The sequence below is a fragment of the Triturus cristatus genome, chromosome 3_2 (genome assembly GCF_964204655.1).
Source record: "Triturus cristatus chromosome 3_2, aTriCri1.1, whole genome shotgun sequence".
Classification (NCBI taxonomy): Eukaryota; Metazoa; Chordata; class Amphibia; order Caudata; family Salamandridae; genus Triturus; species Triturus cristatus.
Window position 1 is genome coordinate 1105830029 of NC_140584.1, and position 8069 is coordinate 1105838097.

Consider the following 8069-nt stretch of genomic DNA (forward strand, 5'->3'; position numbering starts at 1 on the left):
AGTTCAATTTCACTTTTTAATAGAAAGTTGAATTATTTAAGCTTTATTCTAGGTCCGAATTTGGTTTTCTAATCCACGCATCTGCAACCTACTTTTCACATCAGATTGATCTCATCACATTGTAGCAACTGGAAGCAGAGCATCACAATGCACAACTCTACTAGTAAGGCATTATATTGCCTGCTTATATGCTGTATTGTGTCAAAGCGAAGAAGCATTTGGTTTGTAAACTTCCATCCGTGGCAGGTCAAAAAAGATGTGCGTTTCTCCATTCCAGATAAATTATTCAAGCTCCTGGATTAGTAAAAAACTCAAATAAATAACATTCACACCAATTTTTAATACAGAAGAGCAACACCTAACATAAGAGAAGGCTTGTTTAGTCATGACATGAGCAAGGTAATATCAAAACTCATAGCTAGAGGATTTCATTAAATTCAGCATCCGTAAAGGGTAGTTTCACTGAGATTCTAAAGACTATGAGGCCCATTAGGATCTCGGGTGGATCGCCACCGCCCGCATGGCAGTGGCGATCCGCCCAAGATCCGTCCCTGCCCGCCACCCATTCCCCCCCCGCCGCCATATTACTATGGCGGGGAGACCGCGGCGGAAGGAAAGACCGTCCGCCGCTTTTCCGCCCGGTCAACAAGTCGACCGGGCGGAAAAGAGTTTAATATGGTGGCGGTGTATGTGAGACACCGCCAGCCATATTAACATTGCCACCACGGAAAGGCATGCGGGAATTGCTTGCGGGGGCCCGTTGTGGGCCACCCAGGGACTCTAGTGGGTGCACATTGGGGGTACCTATGGTACCCCCCTGCATTTCAATAGACAACGTGGCAGGCACCGTGCGGTGCCTGTCACGTTGTGCATTGGAATGTGCGACATGCATTTTTAGCATTGCGCCGGGTGGTGCTGAAAGCACCGCCCGCCGCAATGTTAAATATGCGTGATGCGCCCACCACTGTGGTGGGTGCATCCTAATTGCCCCCACGGGACCCCCGCCATTATGGCGGGCGGTCCCTCTTCACGTCAGGATGGCGGGCAGACAAAGTCCGCCCGCCATCCTAATGATGCCCTAAGTGTCAGTAATACCATTCATTTCATAACCACAGCATATAACATATTTACCATGTACATCGACAAGCCAATTAGAAGAAGGAACCTGCAGAGAAGATTCTCAGTCATGAAAGACAATCAAAGCGAAAAACCTCATGTTTGGGGTTTGAGTGAAGTAGCTACCCCTGTACTTTAAGACTTTGAATGCTGCATTAAAGTTTCTATTGGGATCTATTAATGAAATTATATTATCAAAATAAAATTTATGGGCATATGATCAGAGTATATCACAGTCTCAAAGATAGAAGTGAAAGAAAGGCTTGATATGTAAGAATTATTTTGTGTAAAACTTTCTTCAGTATGAACATACCATGCATGGGGATCTCAACACAGTAGTTGAACCATTCACACAAAACTACTGCACCTGCTGCAAGTCTAGATGTGCAGAAAAAAAGTCAAATGACTGAAAGATTTCCTATAAGGAGCAGATTTCTTAATTTCTACAGTCTTTCTAATAATATTTTTATTGGACAAACGAGGAGGTGGTAGGTACAAGAAAGTGAAAAGGGGCCTTTTACTACAATCAAAAGAGCAGAAAAGAGCAACAAACTGTAGATCAGTTACAGCAAGTACAACTGCTTGAAGTGGGTATGCACATTTCTTTCTACAAATTTAGACTGGAGAAAGCACAGCTGCATAATTTGTACAAAAATAAAGCTGGAAACAGATGTCCTAGTGGCTTCCCATAGATGTAGAAGCAGATTTAAGGTTAGACACACAGATGGATAAGGCAAACTAGGAGATATTGTAGCTTGTGACTGAAGTTATCCTTCTGCCCCATCAACAAGGGTTTTAACATAAGACAGTGAACTTTATTATATATGGTTGACTGTTATTTGAGATATTGTGAAAAACAATGATGCCTTCATGAAAGCTCTAATTGTATGCGTATGTATGTGCACATATTTATATATTAACATATTTACAAATTTCGTAACCACTTGCGGTGAATTTTAGTACAGCAATTTGTAGCAAATATGTATACATTTTTACTAATGTGATTCTGTCTATTTTGTTGTTTGGTAAACTGAAAAATCCATAAAAGTAGATAAAAAATGTGCAGGATTTTCAGCAAAGCGAAATAGTCCAGTGTTTGAGCACTATTTAATATGGAATTCACTTGAAAGTGTTCACAATACATGTATTGCTACACTATAGTAGCATTGGAAACACAAGATCTTTTTGCTTGACCAAAGCGTGGTAGTGGTATTGTGTGGCATGTTTCCCATATTTAAATAACAATTGTATTCTTTTTGTAATTATGAAAGAGACACCAGAATGTTGCTGATGTTTTGCTTGTTTCTGGGATTGGAATGGAAATTAATGGTTTGTGGAGGGAGCAGAGCTGTGATCTTTATTCAGCTGACTTCAGAATGCTCTGGTGTTTGACAACTGATATCACATTCAAAACATCCATCATGAAGTAAAAGGTGCAAAAGTGTACTTTTAACCACTAGTTTCATTTTACATTTTGAAAGGTGTATTGCAGGAATAAAAATAAATACACGTTATTATGAGTTAATAGGGTATGGCTCTAGAGGAGCATAGATTCACAAGAGCCTTTACTAACAAGTTAAAGTTTAAATAATCTAGGCAAGTTATGGCTCTGATCAACTCCGTGTATTGGCCCTGGGACTGACATGCTAAGTTCGTAAAGAATGAAGAAATGAAGTAAAATTGCGGTAGGGTGTTCATCTGATATAACTGTGAAATTAAGTACCTTGACTAAATATAGTAACTGTTTAAAGTAGTCCACAAATGTATACGATAAATGATTAAAGTATTTCTTTAATGACTCCATAAATGTATAATTTAAAACCTTACTTACAGTAATAATTGTCAAATATATTGGAACATCGGTTACTATGCAATGGAGTCTTCTACAAAATTAAATACCTGTGGAATTTTTTTTCCTTAACATCATCAACTGTAAATTGATTTTCATAGGACATCACCTACTTTTAGTACTTAAATCAGCAAATGTGTAAAACAGTCTTCTAAGGACATCTGTAACTGAAGTCTTCAACTTACATAAGTAACTGTTGCTTAGTCTAATTCTGCAAGGAGGAGTTCTAATGACATCAGAAGCTTGGAACATACCTATTGACAATACAATACGTATCAACACAACTTTTAATGACTTCTTTAATTGTAGACTTCTACTGAAATCAGCAGTTGAAAACAAGTCTTCTACTAATGTCAGTATTTTTAAGTGTTTTGCTGGCATCACCCACTTTCAAGAAGGCTTTAAGTGACATCAGTAACTATATGAAGTAGCCTTCAGTTGAAATGAGTGACTCTAAAGTGGTCTTATTTACATGCACATAATTGTCAAGTATTAGTAGATATCTTTATCCAAACACTTTTCAAAAATGGTTCGGTACGGTATCTTCTGAGAAGTAGTACTTCAGCGTTTATATTATTCACTACTGAAATCCATTTTTATTAATCACTAGTATGGTTCCCTGAATTTAAAATATTTTGGGCCTGGTTTACAAACTGCACTTTGAAGTACTTTTTGTAGTACTTCAAAATGTACTAAAAAGTTCAATTCACAAACCACGTGCAGAGTTTTACAAGTCTGGATGTCCTATTATTTTATGTGTAGAGATCACTGTCTACTTACATGTGTGGAGACTCAGCAGTCGGGGCGGAGATTTCTGCACATGAAAAGATGGATAAGCGGCATGTTAAAACTATGCACGTATTTTGTGAATTGCACTTATAGTGTAAACTTATACAAAGCTTAAGTTAACCGTTGTGACGCAGGCCGCTTATGTAGATTTATCTCAAAATATGTAACACCAAATCATGCGTGCCTAGAATATGGCAAAGAAAAAAGTAAAAGCAAACCAGATCTCATGTAACCAGAAGTCTCACAAAATCATTCATAAAACATTCAAGGCCTCATTGAGAAGGCCCCAAGTGGCACTTTTGCGCCGCTGGAACCTCACTTTTGTGACGTTCCAGTGGTGCAATATGCCGCAGCATATTTACAAGTCCACGTAAAGCCACTTTACATGGCTTTTCACAGCCTTGTAAATATGTGCCCCTTTCATGCAGAACTCTGCATCAAAGGGGCGTTCAACGAGTTTTTCCTTATTGTATGTGTGCTGCATTCTGCAGCACAAATAGAAAAAGGAAATCGCATGAACTGATTGATTTTGGGTCTGTTACTGCACAAAATCAATCAGCCACGCAAAGCAGGCACCCTTGCACCATGGTGCAAGGGTGCCTGCGTTGGCGCATGGTAGCCCATTGTGCACTGGCACAGGGGGAAAGGACAGGAAGGCTCCGTATCATATAGATGCGGCACATTCCTTCCCTTTTGCTTGGAGAAAGGGCAGCGCAGCAAGATTCCTTACAGAGCTGACCTGCACCAAAACCTCATAAATTTGTCCCTCAGCGTTTGGAAATACATGTGAGCATATAACCCACAATGTAAATAGGACAATGCCAGAGGCCCTAAAGTACTGGGAACATATCTGCTAGGAATCATTTATCATATTGTCTCACATCACATGGACTACGGTATTTAGTAGAATTAAATTAGATTGCCAGCAATTAATTTTCTCAGATGCTATCCATACCCATGTTCCTTTCACACACTGCCTGTACAAAGCAAATTAAATAAATGAGCACTTCGGAGTGGGGCATGGTGGAATCAAGATATATGCCATCGAAAGGAAGGGTAGTCGAAATATTTTAAGTACAATGGGGCTAATATTTTATGCAACGCAGGTGAGTGTAGCAAAAACAGTCTGTGATTTCAACCTTCAGTTGCTTCTTCAGTTATTTTAGTACAGTAGGGTCTGGAATATCTATAGTTTCTAGCTCGCCTGCGTCACCTATGTGGGTATCCAAGCTCTGTACAGGTGACCACTGCAGTTGCCTCTTTGGATTACTCAAGAAATCACGCTGAGGTTCTGATGTGGTGTGGTAGATTGCTCCATGCGTTGGGATCAGTGTAGGAGAAGGCACAGCCTCCATCTCTCACTTTGTGAATGCAGGGTACGTGTGCTAGTGAGAGTCTGGCTGAGCAGGAGATGCCTGGGTGGTAGAAGTGTATGCCGCTGTCGAGGTATTCAAGGCCCATGTTGTGTAGTTCTTTGTGTGTGAGTGAGAAGTTTGAAGTGGGTGCATTTGTGGATGGGAAGCCAGTGAAGTTCTTTGATATATGGGATGAGGTGGGTGCAGCAAGGTAGGGTAAAGATGAGTCTTGCAGCGGGGTATTTGATGTTTTGTAGCCTGTTTATGAGTTTCTTAGACATTTCTGTGTAGAGTTCTGCTGGTAATCAGGGCCTGTTTAAATGTCTTCCTTGTGTTTACCACAAGCCATTTGAAGATCTTTTGCGGTATACTCAGGATGTGGAAGCACGTGCGTTTACTAGGCCCATCATGTTAAACTTGTTGTCCAGGATAATTCCAAGATTTCTGGCATAGGTGGTGGAGGTGAGTGTTGGGCCAAGGAGTGTGGAGTCCAAAGCTAAGGCTTTTCTTGCAAAGATCACCATTTCAGATTTGCCTGTGTTGAGTGTGAGGAAGTTGGATTTCATCCAAGCGGCTACCATGGTCATGCAGGTGGCGAACTTGGTTTTATTTGTGGGGGTCCGACAAGGAGAGTATTGTTTTGGTGTCACCTCTGTAGGGAAGAAATGTTGATGTTGTGTGATCTGATGAGGTCCGCCAGCCGGGTCATATAAATGTTCAAAAGCGTCGGCCTGAAGGAAGATTCTTAGAGAATTCCACATTTAAGGTTCCTGGCCTCTGATGTGTAGGGTTATAGTTTCTTCCGGTGAGGAAGGAGCAGATCCTATGTTGCTTGCTTTATGTAGTTGTTGGATCAGGGTGGAGTGGGAGACCGTGTTTTAGCCCACTGAGAGGTCGAGCGGTATGAAGCCCGCTGTATCGCCAAGGTCTATGATCAGCCTGATGTCCTTTGTGGCTGCAATGAGGGTGGTCACGGTACTGTGGCTGAGATGGAAATTGGATTGTGTGGTGTCTAGTAGCTGGTGTGTGTTGAGGTGGTAAGCAAGTTGCTTGTTAATGGTTTTCTCCATGACCATGGCTAGATAGATTAGAAAGGAGATCGAGAAGTAGGTTGCTATTTGTGAGGGTCTGCCAAAGGTATCTTTAGCAGTGTTTTGACACTCGCATGTTTCCAGGCATCCGGTAACATCTCAGAGGTAATACAGTTATTCAGGATGCCAGTGAGGATTTCGCTGGTAGGGGAGGTGCCCATAATGTAGATGTGGTGGGGGCAGGAGTCCGTTTGAGACCCAGTGTGTATGGTCCTCATGATGTTGGCTGTTTCTTCCGCTGTGACATTTTCCCAGGAAGTCTGGGGTGGTTGTTAATTTTTATAGGTAGGCTCAGGATGAGGGAGTAGGGATTCAGCTCAGGGTCAAAGTTGTGATAGATGGCTTGAATTTTGTTGTTGAAGAAATCCAAGTGGTTGTCACATAGTTCTTTACAAGGGGGGGATGCGGTTTGTGGTGTAAGCTGATGAGGTGAGGTCTTCAATGATTCCCAAGAATTATTTGCTACTATTGGAGCTGTTGTCTATGCATTCTGTTAGGGCCTTCTTCTAGGTTTCTTTGATTTGCTGATACTAATTTCTCAGGGGTGCTCTTCATTTCTCTCTCATTTTCTCTATTCCTCAGTATACCAGCTGGCCTGCTTTTGTGTCCTCTTCTGTGTGTTGAGCTTGCAAGGTGCCAGGAAGTCGTCTCATATTGTTATCTATTTGGCAAGATGTTTGATGGCGCTGTTGACGTCGTCAGTAGGTTTTTGCTGGTTCTGGTACAGGGTACTGGAGCCAGTTGGATCCTGAGATGCTGCTCCAGCTGCATCTGGCCAGGCTTTGTGTTGGTGTGTTTTGTTTTTACAAAGAATGCTCATTTGGAATTGTAGGATGGTGTGGTAGGTACAGGTGAGAGGCTTGGTTGTGGTGAATTCAATGTTGTTGATAGTGGTGAAGACAGGGTTGAGGGTGTATCTGATATAATGTTTGGGTTCAATGAGATTCCCTAGATTCTTGAAGAGTACGTTGGTGTTGGTGTCATTTCAGTCTTCCAGTTGTAAGTTACAATATCAGAGTAGGATGTACTTAGTTGATTTGATCACAAAGCAGGCGACAAAGTCCGCAATGTTGGTGAAAGTAACTTGTGGGCCCATTGGTCAGTAGACGAGGGTTCTGCTGTGGGCATTGGATGCTGTGATACATAGTATGAATGTAGGTTCTCCATATAGGGGGTAGCCTTCTGTATGGTTGTAGTGCAGTTGAAGTTCTCTTTGAATATTATCACAATTCCTCCTCCTGGTTTGTGTGGCCGGTCCCGATGGGTGATGTTGTATCCTGTTGGGATGACCAAGAAGATGTTGGGTGCCAATTTGGAGGTCAACCAATTTCCATAAAGAGGAGGTCCGGGGCATTGGCACTCAGGACATCCCACATTTCTATGGCATGTTTGCTAAGTGATAGGGTTTTGAGGAGCATGCATGAAAGTTAGCCCTGGGGTGTGTGTTTCTTTGTGGGTGTGGGGGTGTGCTGTGGGTGGGTGGTGTAGGCGTGGTGGGTGTGGTTTTGCACGCAAAGCAGAAGTGGGTGCAAGCAAATGCTCTCTCTGTGTGGTGTGGTGTGGCACGTTGCAGAGATCGTAAGTGGGCACTGGGTTGAGTGACCAAAGGAACGCTGTTGAGTAGCATGAGAGGGATGGAAGGACCAAGTTTTTGCTGTGCTTGGTGCAGTACAGCTGCAAACGGGCATCGATGGGCCTGCCTTTGGCACCCTAGTGTCGCATCTGCACTGCAGTTGCCATTAAACAGGTCTTGGTAGGGAGATGGGAGCGTAGATGGTGGTGCACAGGGGGGGGTGATGAGCTGGGCTTAGCAGAAGCACGGGAGAGGAGTGGCAGCACAGGAAGAAGCACATAAGAAGATGGAGGGAG